Below are 14712 nucleotides of genomic sequence, written 5' to 3' on the forward strand. Positions count from 1 at the left end.
CACATGCCGCGGAGCAGCTAGGCCCGTGAGCCATGGCCGCTGAGCCTGCGCGTCCGGAGCCTGTGCTCTGCAACGGGAGAGGCCACAACAGTGAGAGGCCCACGTACCGCAAAAAAAAAAAAAAAAAAAAAACTTGTCAAATTGTATACTTTATATATGTAGAGTTCATTGTATGGCAGTTATACTGCATGAAGCTGTTAAAAAACAAACAAACAAAATGAAGATTCAAGCAATTGAAGCATATCCTCCTTCCTATTTTTATTTATGCAATATATTTGGTGAAGGAACTTGGTGGTTTGTCCCGTAGAGTTTCCCACATTCTGGATTTTATTGATTGCAAAAAAAAAATAATCCTTACCTTTTAGAACTATATAATGAAATATATATTTATCTTTTTTTTATAGGTGAAATCCATGTGAGGGGTAGGGAAGAGGAGATTGGCCATATGGTGATAATTGTTCAAGCTGAATGATTGGCACATAAAGACATTATACTATTCTCTCTACTTTTTATGTGCTTAAACATTTTTTGTAATAAAAAGTTAAGATAAAACAAGTCCCAAGTCTCATCCCAGAGTTACTGAATCTCTTCGGGGTTAAGTATAGAAGTCTGCATTTAAAAAATAAACTCCCAAGGTGATTTTGTTATACATTAATGAGGATCACTGCCCCAGACCAAGAAAAGGACTCTGATAGTGAAGTGAATTTCAGACTCCTGCCACAAGGTATGGGAATAGTTTTTGGTAGATGTCCTTTTCATTTCTTATTGAATCATAAAAGTAGTACATCAGCTCTTCTTCTTCAGAGAGATATTTATGGCTCTGCTTGCCTCTTCTACTGCTGAGGAAATTTTCTGATCCTTATATACATATTGTTTGATTTTGTTCTTATTCATTCTTAAAAGGGTGATTATAATATTGGTTTGATTTATCATATAGGCTTAGTATGATTTGCCTGAATTACTCTGAATTTCAGCCCTGCATAGAACTGTGAAATATAAGAATTTATCTTCTATGTCTGTAGTTTCTTCTATTACATCTTTGCTCTCTCTGTGATTCCTTCCTTCCTCAGGTTCCCATTGTCTCTTTTTCTATCTTCCCACTAGTAAAAAAACCACTCAAAAACTGTATGATAAACACATTTATACAAGATTACTGATTAGAATCATGAAGTGCTCTTCTCAGGGTAAGTTGATTTAAATAGGGCATAGGACTGAAGTCAAAAGTTTTAAAAAAAGTATAGTGAAGGATTCTAAGGCATAAGGTAACCTAGTCAGGGAAGGATTTTGGGGTGATGGTGGTGAAGTTCCTTTCAAGACCCTGTAAAATTTTATCATGTAGGTTGTTACCTATTCATCCCATTGGAAGTGTATCCTTAGAAGAGTCAAATAATGCAACTACAGCCTTTTCTTCTGTAACATGCATGGAAAATTTAGCTTTGGCTGCAAGTAATAAAAAGCCAAATTTGAACTTTCTTAAGTAGCTAAGAAAATTTATTGGCTCAGGGAAGTTACTAAATCCAGAGGAAGGTGGTAGGTTTCAGTCTGGGTTTGAGCTCTTGCACCATGTGTCAGCTTTATCCGCAGGCTGGCTGCCCTTATGGTAGCAAAGTGCCTACAATAACTATGGGACTCACATGCATCCATCACACCAGGCAGAGAGAGACAGAGAGAGAGAGAGAGAGAGAGAGAGAGAGACAAAGAGAGACAAAGAGAGAGACAGAGAGAGACAGAGAGACAGAGAGAGAGACAGAGAGAGGGAGAGAGAGACAAAGAGAGACAAAGAGAGAGACAGAGAGAGACAGAGAGACAGAGAGAGAGACAGAGAGAGAGAGAGAGGGAGAGAGAGAGAGAGAGGACTTTTCTTCTCCCAACAAACACAAGATCTGGCCTTCCTTATGACTGGACCAATTTAGACTTGTGTTAGTGTCTATCACTGACAGTCAGGTGAGGACCTGATTAGGCTGATTACGTACCTCAATTAGGGTCTACACTTGGAGCTGGAGCTGGGCCTGTTCCCATTCAAATCATTAGCTAACTTACAATTGCAGAGGGGTGGAAATGCACACTTGGGTGGGAGTCAACCAATAGTGCTCATTATAAACGCAATATAATAATATTCTACTCCATTAAATACCATAGTTCAAACTCTAACATTTTTGTTCAAAGTTGAACTTGTTTCCAGTTTTTGATACAGTATTATATTTTAAATTGGGAATTGCAGACCCACATGAAGGAAACAGAGCAGTGTAAGGTACAATAAGGAATGTAAAGACTTTGTAAAAGAGACAAAGCATGTCCTGTAGCTTACTGTCCTCATGTGAAAATGTAAGCCCACTGTTTCCAAATCTTCCACTTTTTAAAAAGAACCCCAAAAAGCATGTGAAATCTTCTGGCTTTTAACTTTGGCTAATTTTTTAAGCACCATGCAGGCCAAACAAAATGCATTTGTGGGTTAGATCTGGACCTAGGACACCAGTTTCTGTCATGTTATGAATCATGTTAGAACATTTTATAACACCTCCCCTCAAAGTAAGAGCTTCAGTCCTTTCATGGACGAGGGCTGCTAGTGTATGCTTAATACTAAGAAAGCCATAGTGGGGAGAGAAGTGAGCATCACACATTATAGGAAGAATGCTTTGTTATTAGTTCTTTGCAATGTACTTAGAACTGTTTTTCTGGTAGTGAGGATGAGTTTGTACCAAATCACCTTCACTGTCTGTTATCTAGGTTCTCTTGTGACTTGTCTCTTATCTAGGTTCTCTTGTGACATCTCCTATCCAAGTTCTATTGTGAGGAACAGCTCGGTTTTACAGAATGACCCCTGGTGATTAGAGGTGTAACATGTGGCCATGGGACAGAGTTCTTTGCCTTGTAGCAAACTGGCACATCAATGATCCTATAATAGTGACTTGGCTGTTATGCTCCACTTTAATAGGAGAATTAACTGGCAACAGCCAATGGTGGACACTGTTATTGCTGCCGAAGGCATGTAGTAATGAATTTGGGAACACTAAACTTATTTTGGACTTGTGATTTAAAAATTTTATTTCCTTTTTCAGGGGCTGTTTCTTATTGAATGCAGATAATTATCACAGTGTTGCCATTTTTCTCAGAAAGCTTTTTTCTGGTTAGCAGATATCAGAAGGCAGAAACTGTCTTTTTCATCTATTGACTTCCTTATGGTGTCCAGTGTAACTTTAGTAGTATTTCGTTTAGTAGAGGCTAAGTACATAGTTGTTGGCTTATTTATTAATAGATACAGATGTTTTGAGTTATATTTAACTTTATTAAATATTAAAAGACCAGCATTTATTGGGTCAGGCCCAGAGCTAGGTAGTCTCTTGGGTTACAGAGCTTAAAGAAGCCCAGCAGGCAGGGGAAACACAGAACAGTTGCAACACTTAATATGTCCCAACATCTATAAACATTTAAATTAGGAAAAAGGCGTGGTGGAGGGCACAGTGTGTGTGTGTGTGTGGTGTGTGTGTGTGTGTGTGTGTGTGTGTGTAGAACTTGAGAGGGCTCTTTGGACACATGTCATATTTCTCAGGTAGCTTTTGGATCTAGGTGGGGAAATGAGTGCAGGGGAATTGAGGTAGGACAGAGGGAGAATTTTAAACTAAAGAAGTCACTCTAGATCAGAAATCATTGGACATACACTTAACTCTTGCTGCAACATATTCACTTATTGATACAATAACGTTTATAGAGTACTTTCTATGAGTCAGACACTATGCTAGGCATGGTGGAAGATAAACATGAATGAAGCAGGGCCTCAAAGATTCTCTAGTGGGATAAAGTATTGCACAGATTTACCCAGGTAAGGGTGAATATATTCGGCGCCACAAACCTATAGAAACAACGTGCTAAGGAAATTCAGAAAATTTCCTGGTCATTTTTGCCTGCACTATCTGGGAAGGAGGATATCCACAGTTGACGGATCAGTACAATATTAGTAGATGAAAAAGAGTTAGCTTATTTTATCTCTAGTAGTTTGTGCCCCCAAATTTATGACCCCAAAGGATAAAAAGGTGCAAATGAGGGTACGTTTTCTTCATAAATACATAATAGTGCTTCCTGTTCATTCCACGCAGGTTATTTTCCTCTTCAATCTCCCCTGAGTCTCACAGAACGAACCGGCAAGGGAGCACTTCGTAAGTACACAAGACACCTTGAAAGAGGCACAGAAAAGAGTAACTGGCGAGGAAAGTTAGTATTCTTTAAAAGGTGACCTCCCTGAGGATTACTGGGCATTATTAAGAATGAAAATATATGTAAGCCAGGTTTATGAGCAAGAACACAATCGCCCCAAACTCAGAATTATCTAAGAGCTCGGTAACCGCCGGGCAGGGCTTCAGCCCGACTCGCTCGGGGCTCGGGGATGGCCTCAGCTAACCCGCGCGGGCTGGCTCACGGCGCGGTTACCCTCCGGGAGGTTCTGAAGCGCCCCGAGCGCATCCCGCCCCTTCGCCGGTTCCTACTCGTAACAAGCCGGGTCGGCCAGGTCTTCACTCGCGGGCCCTAACCCTACCACGGCCACGCGGGGACGTGTACGCGCGTGCGCGCCCGCCGCCCAGGGCAGAGAAGGCGCCTCCACCCTCAGGAGCGCGCACGCCGTGCCGAGGGGCCCAGACGCGCGCGCTCCCGACTCGCCACCGCCTCCTCCTCCTCCTCCCCGGCCCGCCCCCTCCCTCGCCTCTTCCTGCCGGGCGGTCCTCCTCCCCTCCGCTCTCCGCTCACTCCGCCCTGCTCCCTCCGCCCTCCCAGGGCTCTGGCGGCGGCGGAGTGAACGGGACGGGCCCGGTCGCAGAGCGCGGGGCGGCGGGTGGGACCCGGGTGCCTGGCAGAGTTGTTCCGGCCCTGCCCGCGGAGACGTGAGGAGGTGAGGTGAGGGCGGCCTCCTAGGGGCCGGCGGGCAGACAAGAGACCCGGAGCCGGGCTGGGGGTGTTGGCGCCGGGGCGAGCCGGGGAGGGTAGCGGTGGGGGCCAGGCCCGGGACGGGATGCGAGAGGACCTCGGGAGGAAGACTCGGGGAGGGTTCGGGACTGTCGGTGGCTTCCCGGACATCGCGGTTCTCCCGGGCGGCGGCTCTTCGCGGCCCGGGCGGGCCGGCTGTCGGGGTCGGCGCCCCTCACCTGGGGGCGGGGTTGGTGACTTGGGAGCTCGTTTCCAGCTGTGCCGTCCTGACATCGCCGCCGCCTCCGCCGCTGCCGCCCGCTGCTGCGCCGTGCCTGCTGCCGGGTTCTCAGTCCCAGCAGCCCCACGTCCGGGGGGCGTGTGGTTAGGTTATTTTCTTACCCACATTCAGGCATCTGTTCGTGACCGCGTCTTGCCCTCGCGCTCCCCCTGTCTCCGCCCGGGTCTTTGCTCCTCTCCTGCTGTTGATGCTTGTGGTTTTGCTGGATGGGTTAGGCTGCGTCCTGGGCAGATCTCTACTTGCAAGAAATGCCCCGCTTCAAAGTTGACCGCCTGGCCATGCCAAACAACCCCCGTCCAGGTTGTGGGTGCTCAGTGTACTGATAACTGAGTCAAAGTTTCTGAGACTGGGCTAGTAGTTTGCACTGGTCGCCAACGGTGCAGGACTGGGCAGTGCGTCAGCATGTGGAAAGGGGCCACTGGCCAGCGGGAGGTGTCCGGGTGCTAGGGGACTGGACCGACAGGGTTTGTTTCTGATCCCAGGGCAGTGTGTCCAGGTGCTTGTGTATTCTTATACTTCTCAGGATCATCTTAGAAAATGTACCAAAATTCACCTGGTCACTTGCAGAACTGAGGGTTTCATGTAAGTGATAAGAATTGTCAACCTCATTATGCTAACGGTAAGGAGAACTTTTGCTTGCCTGACAGATTTCAGCGCTGACTGGAAACTGATTTCAGGGTCTGCATTTTTGGTACGGGAAGGTTTAGGGATTTTTAAAAATACATTTAAATTATCTTGTACATGGTGGGAGGTAAGTAGTTGCTTCTTAACGATTCTGACAACACGATATCGTGAAAACCTTCTGACTTTTCTCATAATAGTGTTTATATGTGGCTTCTGCTGCACTTTTGTAGAATATCCAGTAGTATGATGTCAGAAGATACAAACATGAAGTTTGCTTGTGGTCAGATTTGAAGTGGATTTTGTGCATGGAAAATATTGGTCCACAAGTTGCTCCTACTGGAAAACTGGCCTGTGATTCGTTATCTCAACAAAGTTCCATGTGAAACTGACAATGAAATTACAAAGGAAAAAGGTCAGATGAATTTAATGTATGCATTATCTTCAAATTGTATTAAATGCTCGCTTGGTAGGGGAGTTAGTTGAGACTGAGTTAGACTGATGTCTCTATTAAATCAGGTCAAAATGTGCCCTGGTATTATGTATTAACAGGTCATCTGGAGAGAAGTGGATGTAGTCTTTATAGGACCACCAGGGAAGTCCCAAAACATACTCAGTTTTTAAGGAGAGGTTTAATATTGTGAGCATGGAAAAAGACATTGCTTGACCTGACTCTTGGTTTTTCAGAGTGGTTAATAATTTTCACTTTATGGTCAATATTTGAAATTAGGTATAAGTACCTGACTATCAGTGGACCCTAATAGGGAATAGTTAATGGAATTAAGCAGAACTTGTATCTCAGCATTCTCTTTTTCATACTTCATTTACTTTCCATATTGCACTCATTCAACAGATAGGATGCCATACTTGAGTATTGCAAGTTTGTGCTCTTGCTGACCTCTTTTTGTCATCTTTTGGTGTTTTTTGGTGTAATTTTTGGGATTTTCCTGGGAAACTTATAGGCATATATTCAGTTGATTTGGAGTTAGATTTGGGCTAAGATTATTAGCCCACTTGAAATTCTGAGCCTTCTTGTTTTCTAAATAACCGTAAAAATAGAAAACACAATTCTTTATAAACACTCATGAAAAATCTGGCTACAGACTGTGTTGTTGTGATAGACATAGTACAGCCAAAAATATATTCAAGAAACTTCCCTTCTCACCCAGTTTAGTAAGCTTAAATAAGAAGAAAATAAAGTATTTTTTTTCAATAAAAGCCTGGTTTTCCCAGAATATCAAGTCTAACAACTGTTTGCTGTACTATTTTCCCCCTTGCCTCTTCCAAGTTCAACAAGTACTACATGTCTCTAGTCCATGGCAAAAACTTAATTTTAGTAGTAGGGGATTCTCAGTGCAGGCTTGTGCTGGAGAATTTGACAGGGAAACACCAGGTATGGAAATTTCCTTTTTTTTACAGCACTGGTTTTCTCTGTACCTAGGTTCTTAGTGGAGTGGGGGAATGGGCACATATCACAATTACATGGCCCTTTTTTCATACTATATTTCCTTTTCCTCTCCTCCTCTTTCTCCTAACCCTTTGCTAAATGGGCCATTGCTACTAGTAGGGTGTTGTAGCCCTCGGTTGTAACTGAACAAAGGCTGAGAACCTTGGCCTTTTGCTAATACTTCCTAAGACAAATTTCCACTCCCTGTAATTTGCCTTCTGGCGGTATCAATAGGCACCTCTGTTACTCTCATTTTTGAAGAGACATATCAATTTTGGTGGTGAAGAGATTACATATGTAACTAAGAGTGAGATGTATTGCATTGTGTAGCATACATGGAAGAGAGACTAGGAGATTGCTTAGCTGAACATTTATGAACTGTTTTGACTGTGGCTCACAGTAAGAAATACATCTTATACCCTGATTCAACACACACACACACACACACACACACACACACACACACACACACAGTTGAAAGAAAAGTTTGGTGAAACAATACTTATCTTTTCAGGACCTTGCTGGAGCTGTCTCATCAGTTGGCTTGTAAGCGCAATCCTGCCTCTCTTCCCACGGAACTCCATGTGTAGCTTGAAATTGGCCCTGGTGGGAGTATTTACACCAGGGACACCTGCAAATGTTACAGTTCAGAGCTTTTCTCTCTCCTTTGGATAGCCAGTTAAACATTTACAGCATACCACATCACTGCCTACAACACACTTTGGTATTTTCTATTCTATTTCATTTTATTAAAAAATGCTGGGTTTTGGCACCCAAATTGATTTTACAGCCAGATAATGGATAACAGTTTATAGTTAAAAACTGGTTTAGTTCCCCCTCGTCACTTTGTGGATGAACACACTAAAAGATTGAAGTTCAAGGTCACATAGCTAGTCATTAGCAAAGCCAGGTCTGGGGACTCCTAATCTGGAGTTGTTTCTAGTGGACTTATCTCTTTTCCTAACCCAACCCATTCATGTAGCTCAATTAGAGTGTTTAATATATGTAAGACATTGTGTTAAGCAGTTTGAATAGAGATGAATAAGGCATGAACCTTGACCGTGAGGCATTATGCTTGCGTGGGGGATTAAATATGGAAACAAAGATAATGTAAGGCAGAAAGTAATGTGTACTAAAGAGATAAAGGTAAGGCAGTACAAGTTAGAGAGAGGAGGGAGAGATTACTTTTAGTTGTAAGGATATGGGAAGAGGTGACATTTAAACCATGCTTTGAAGAATGGGTAGGATTTGGACATGTGGAAATAGGACAAATAGTATATAGAGAAAGGCCTTTCTGGGCCAGAGGCCGGGGCAGTCAAAGGAATGGAGGGAAAGAGCTAGGCAAGAAAGAGTCAGTACCAGATGGTGAAGAGCCTTGAAGGCCAGTTTTCCTTTCTGCTTTTCAACTCGTCTTTCATTTTTGTCTCTGGAGTCATCTAGTACTTCTTAATGTTAAGTAAGCTTTGTATGCTGTGCTCCTGATCAGACTATGACCCAGAGAACACTTAAGTATCCTTAGAGTAAAAGCTGAGGGAAAAATTATTAGTGTAAGAGAAACAACCTTGAGTTTATCAATCCTAAAATTGTTGGAAAGAAAGGGAAAATATTTTCTTTGTAAGGAGATGCCATTATTTTTTGTTTGGCCAAATAGACAGCATCAAATTGGCTGTAGCAGTACAGGAAGCAGTTTTGAAAGTCTTTAAAAATGTGCTTTCTAAATGACTGGATCTTAATTTTTGGAGGCAGGTTTGGTTTAGGCAGAAAGGCAGTTTATACAGATCCACAGCTGAGCTGACTGCTTTTCAGAATTTAGGGCAGCAAAGTAGAGTATTTCATACTATAGCCAGTTGTGAAGGATAGATTCTTTACTCAAAGAAGTTCCTTTGATTTCAGCATTTATGTCTTTGACAGCCTGTATGACTGGAGATGTTTTGAAGTCTTGGATGGAGCTTGCTTTGTTCCACAGGGGAATTAGGTGGCTAGAAATGAAGACAAATGACAGTAAGTTGTGTCTGTTAATCAAATTGAAGCTCTGGTGGTAGTTCTCAAGGTTTTCTGTCTGTTGATGATTTCATACTCACTGCTTCTAATTAAAATGATGCACAGTCAATTTGAAGAAGCTTTACTTCTCTTTGACCTACCAGTTCTATAAAGCTAAAAGCCCTTTTTGAATGTTGCCCAGGTAACAACACATACAGACTGTTAGAAGTGTGTGGAAAATTTCGGTAATCTTGGTAATGAAGTTGCTATAGTAAAAAGCTGCTTGGTTGGTAAAAAGCTGGGCTACTTCTGGATGGTTGACAAGGAATTTTTGGGATGAGCTTTGGTTCCAAAATAAATGTGAATTATGTCTTTGCCATACTGTTTTCCTCATTTATTTCAACTTCTGATATGTAAAGTATATTGTCGTGTTACTTTAGGTTTTAGCAGTTTCATATGAACCTCTCCACAAAATAGCACACCCCAAATAGCATGATAAGAGTTTAGATGCAGCATGCTTCAGATACCTCGCACCATTTGAATGGTGTAGCTAATCATGTCAGCGCAGAGGTGGGGTTTTTTTTTTTTTTTTAAAGACATGTTAGGTTTTACAAGTTGAGTTTATTAAAATTCTTCCAAATTTTCTAACATCATTTTTTTGTGATACAAAGTGTGATGTTGATGTCCTTAATTTAAACTATGCAAACATTTTTCTAAAGATATACACATGCACATGGATGTGTGTGTTTATATGTACGTATAACACACACCCCACCCACTAGCTGTTGGAATTTATGGCGAAAACACAGTCTACCTGGTAAATGACTAAAAATAAGTGGTCTGGCTCTTTGAAGACTATCTTTCAAGTCACAAATATGAAAATAATGCAAACCCAAAGGGATTTTTTGAATTCACATTTCCAGAAAACTAGCACATTTTAAAAGGGAAGTGTAGAATTCATTCATGTACCAGTGAAGGATTTCTCAACCTCTCCCTTACCCTGTGTATTATGTACACCCATATTCTTCCCTCATTATCAGCAGTAGGCAAAATTACAGGACTTTAAAAATCAAACTTCACCAGAGGGGATGCAAATAACAAACACTATTTTTAGTAAAAATACAAACTTGTGGTTTTCAGTTTTGAAGGTTTAAGAGACATGTAACACTAGTTTTTGATAAACAATGTAGAGTATTTATTCTGTGCTTCAAGATGTACTTTGTCATTTTTGAGTTCCCTTGCTAGGAGCATTGTATAAATGCAAATGGTTGTTACAGGGGATATTAGGTATTTCCTTGAATAGTTTCTCTTTAGTAAATTTATCTTGGTATGACACTTTGAATAAATTATAGTTTAGTTTAGTGAAAAGTCAACCACTGATGGGAGACTATACATATACTGGCAGACAGTATGGTTTCTTAGGTTGTTTTATAGTGATTTTGTTGTCTCAGCAGCTAATAGCCATCAGACCGTATTCATTTATTATTTTATTTCCACAAAGATCTTCTCTCATGGACTGTATTCTTTCATTTAAAATCGTTGTCTCATATTTTGCCCTGCTGTTAGTGGAACAATATTTTGATTTGACTTTGTCCTAGTCTTCCTATGCAAAGATGTATTACTGCCTATCAAGTTGGTACTAAATTGTAATTCAGTTAATGTCTTCTTTCCTCCATCTATTTTTTCCTCTCAATATTCTAGAATTGATTCTAACACTAACCCAGGCTTCCTGGTTAACATTAATGGGAAAAATGAGATTAGATGTTACTATTTAAATCCTAGGACCACCTGTTTGCCAATAGTAGTGAACCTATAAAATTTTTATGCATGAGTTAGGCAGCTTAATTTTTCACTAATGAGTCTAGGCTTCTAATTATGTATTTATTTTATTTGGCTGCGTTGGGTCTTAGTTGCGGCATGTGGGATCTTTTGTTGTGGTGTGCGGGCTCAGTAGTTGTGGCACACGGGCTTAGTTGCCCTGCGGCACGTGAGATCTTAGTTCCCCAACCAGGGATTGAACCCACGACCCCTGCATTGGAAGGTGGATTCTTAACCATTGGACCACCAGGGAAGTCCCCTATTTTATTTAATTTTCAAATTGAAGTATAGTTGATTTAAAAAGTGTTAGTTTCAGGTATACAGCAAAGTGGTTCAGTTATACATATGTATATATATATTCTTTTCCAGATTCTTTTCATTATAGATTATTACAAGATACTGAATATAGTTCCCTGTGCTATATAGTAGGTCCTTGTTGTTTATCTATTTTATATATAGTAGTGTGTATATGTTAATCCCAAACTTCCAATTTATCCCTCCTTCCCCCCTCCCTTTTCCCCTTGGTAACCAAAAGTTTGTTTTCCATGTCTGTGAGTCTATTTCTGTTTTGTAAATAAGTTCATTTTTATCACTTTTTAGATTCCACATATTAGTGATATCATATGATATTTGTCTTTGTCTGGTTTACTTCACTTAGTATGATAATCTTCAGGTCCATCCATGTTGGTGCAAATGGCATTATTTCATTCTTTTTTATGGCTGAGTAATATTCCATTGTGTATATATACCACATTTTCTTTATCCATTCATCTGTCAATGGACATTTAGTTTGCTTCCATGTCTTGGCTATTGTAAATAGTGCTGCTATGAACAATGGGGTGTTCTAATTTTTAAAAATTCTGACATGTGTTTTATATTTCTTGTCAATAGTTTTTTTTTTTTTTTTTTGCGGTACGTGGGCCTCTCACTGCTGTGGCCTCTCCCATTGCAGAGCACAGGCTCTGGACGCACAGGCTCAGCAGCCATGGCTCACGGGCCCAGCCACTCCACGGCATGTGGGATCTTCCTGGACTGGGGCACGAACCTGTGTCCCCTGCATCGGCAGGTGGACTCTCAACCACTGCGCCACCAGGGAAGCCCTTGTCAATAGTTTCGATAGATGAAACAGGTTTCTCCTGTTGCACTTGGTTTCACAAACAATAAAATAGCAATCTCTACCATTTGAAAATATCAGATAAAAGTTTTAAAAGATAATCTAACAATAGTAGGTTGGAGAAACCAGTTCGTTTACCAATTAATATGATACTTCTCATTTTGCTTGTAAATTTCATTATGTTTGCATGCTAGATGTAGTAGAACTTTATTATGCTCCACTGAGAATTTACTTTTCTAGATAGAGAACTCTAGCAATTTTTGTACTTGTGAGAATTTCATTTGGAAGAGGAGAATGATAATAGTAGATTTTAGAAACTTTGGTTGGCCAAAGGGAATGGAAAAAAAAAATCATCTTTAAGCTGCAAATATAACTAAAAACATTTTTTGGTTTTGTGGAAGACAAGGTGGATAGAACGTAAGACCTTAGTTCCTGATCTAGTGCTGCTATGAGATTCTGAGAGCGTAAGTGACTTGCCACAGTTTTTTTCTCTTTGCATAATAATAATAAACTAACATTATTGAGTTTTGAATGTGTCAGTTATTATATAAGATAATATGCATTATCTAGTTAATTTTTGCAAAAACTATCTAAGGTGGGAACTATTATAATGTCATTCCCAGTTTGCAGATGAGGGAACAGGCGTAGAGAAAGTAACTTATGATCACACAGCTCATAAGAGGCAGGTCTCTTGCTTCTAAATTTGCCTCATAGTGACTCTCAACTACTACTCTGTATTGATGATTCATTAAATGGGGTTGATGATACTTGCCTTGCCTATTTCATAGGGTGGTTATGAGGACCAAAAAGGTAAGGTTTACAAAGGAACACCTATAAACGTGCCTGGTGTTTTCATTTTACTGGATAATTTTTGAGAAGCCAAAGAAGTCATTGAAATAGATAAGCATGTATATTTCTTTTAATCACTAAAATAAGTCAAACCGTAAAATAAAATAAGTAGAGCAAAATAAAATGGATTTTGAAAGGCTGCTATCTGCAAGGCAGAAGACATGTTTTGCGTGGGTCCAGAGGATCCGTGAGGGAAAGACAAACGGAGGCAAAAATGTAGGGTGTATTGAATGAAAAGTGGATTGGATGCTCTCTACCAACCTGAACTCTTTCTGCAATGAGGAGGAGTATATAAATGGCATTAGATGACCTCTGAGAGCCTTCCAACATCAAGATCTATGGCTGTTTGTAATGGGTGACTTTTATTTTATTTTAACACCTCAAAATAGCTAGATACACCCAAAAAACTTCTATTTTAGCTTGGACAATTAACAATCACCATTCCTTAAATGTCAGGTTTTTTTGAACTTAGGGTGGAAAAAAGTATATGGTTGCTTGGGAAAAATATAGTTATGTATTTTGCTTTCTTCCCCCCAAGATAAACAGATTTTTTTTGAGGGTGCAGTGGGTAAAACAGCTTAATAGTATGTTGTCACATGCTTGTGCTTAATACTTTTCTTGTGATTTTCCCTCAAGTTTATGTTTCCTAAGTGTGTATTTTCAGAAGAAAGTTAATATCATTGTGAGTATGAAAGTTCGTTTTTACTGTATGGAGTGTTATGGTTTTATGGCTCTTTATACCATTGGTTTCATTCTCTGACATTGTTTTATTCAGCAAGCATTTATAAGGCAGAGAATGGGTTCAGTGCTAGAGAAGGAGAGATAAGAGACTGTTAAGGAGCTGACAGTCATACTGGAGAAACATGCAAATGCAGTGGTGTGTAGCAAGGATGGGGCAGCTTAGGATATGTCTTACAGAAAGCTTCAGAAGGTTATGTAACCTGGTCTGGGGTTTCAGGTAAGGTTGCTTGGAATATCTGAGTTGAGTTTAAAGAAGGCAAGAGAGACATCTTAAATAGAGGTATGAAAATTTGAAGTTATAACTCTTAACTTATATAGACCCAGTGGCAGCTCCTCATCTCTCTGAAACATGCAAAAACCCCAAAGTAGATATCATTTTTATAAGTAGTTACTTATAAATAAAGCTCTCACTGAGAACTTATTTTTATTTTATACATGATGCTTGTGGTTTCTAAGGTAATAGATTAAAAGGAATAATTTAGAATTGAAATGTTGTCATAAATATACATATTGATAATAACAGCAAGATTGCTGACATGATAGCAGCAAAGAAATAGGAAAAACTAAAAACTGTAGATAGTAAAGGAAAACAGCCTTGTGCACCTACTTAGCTTTGGGTATCAATTGTGTTTCTAATAGTATTAGAATAATAATGAAAGTTTGTCATGTTCTCTCTTACAAGAAAAGGTTAAATGTATGGTCTGTATACATTTACAGGGGCATTAAAGTTTTTTCTTAAAAAGATTTTTTAATATGAAATAGTATGAAAACCAGAGGGTAAACTGTTAGTTCAGTTATCAAATTGTTTATCCTGAATGATTGATTTCCAAAGGGCGTTGAATAACCTTAATTTTCTTCGTATATATGATACATAGACCTGTGTATTTTATGGGATACTAGACATATTTCAGCACAGTCTTTGCTATATAACATTGGCTAGAAATT

At 40.1% G+C, this 14712-nt stretch overlaps 1 protein-coding gene across 1 annotated transcript in view; it reads left to right on the top strand.

Moving 5' to 3' along the window:
• Nucleotides 1–4766: 4766 nt before the first annotated feature.
• Nucleotides 4767–14712, top strand: part of LOC309825984 (rab GTPase-activating protein 1-like) — a 655950-nt gene continuing 646004 nt past the window's right edge. Inside the window, exon 1 of the mRNA XM_082659907.1 lies at nt 4767–4882. The gene's annotated coding sequence lies outside the window, so the exon portion shown is untranslated. The remainder of the gene's footprint in view (nt 4883–14712) is intronic.

Source organism: Grampus griseus (genome assembly GCF_964374135.1).
Source record: "Grampus griseus genome assembly, chromosome: 1".
NCBI classification, from domain to species: Eukaryota; Metazoa; Chordata; class Mammalia; order Artiodactyla; family Delphinidae; genus Grampus; species Grampus griseus.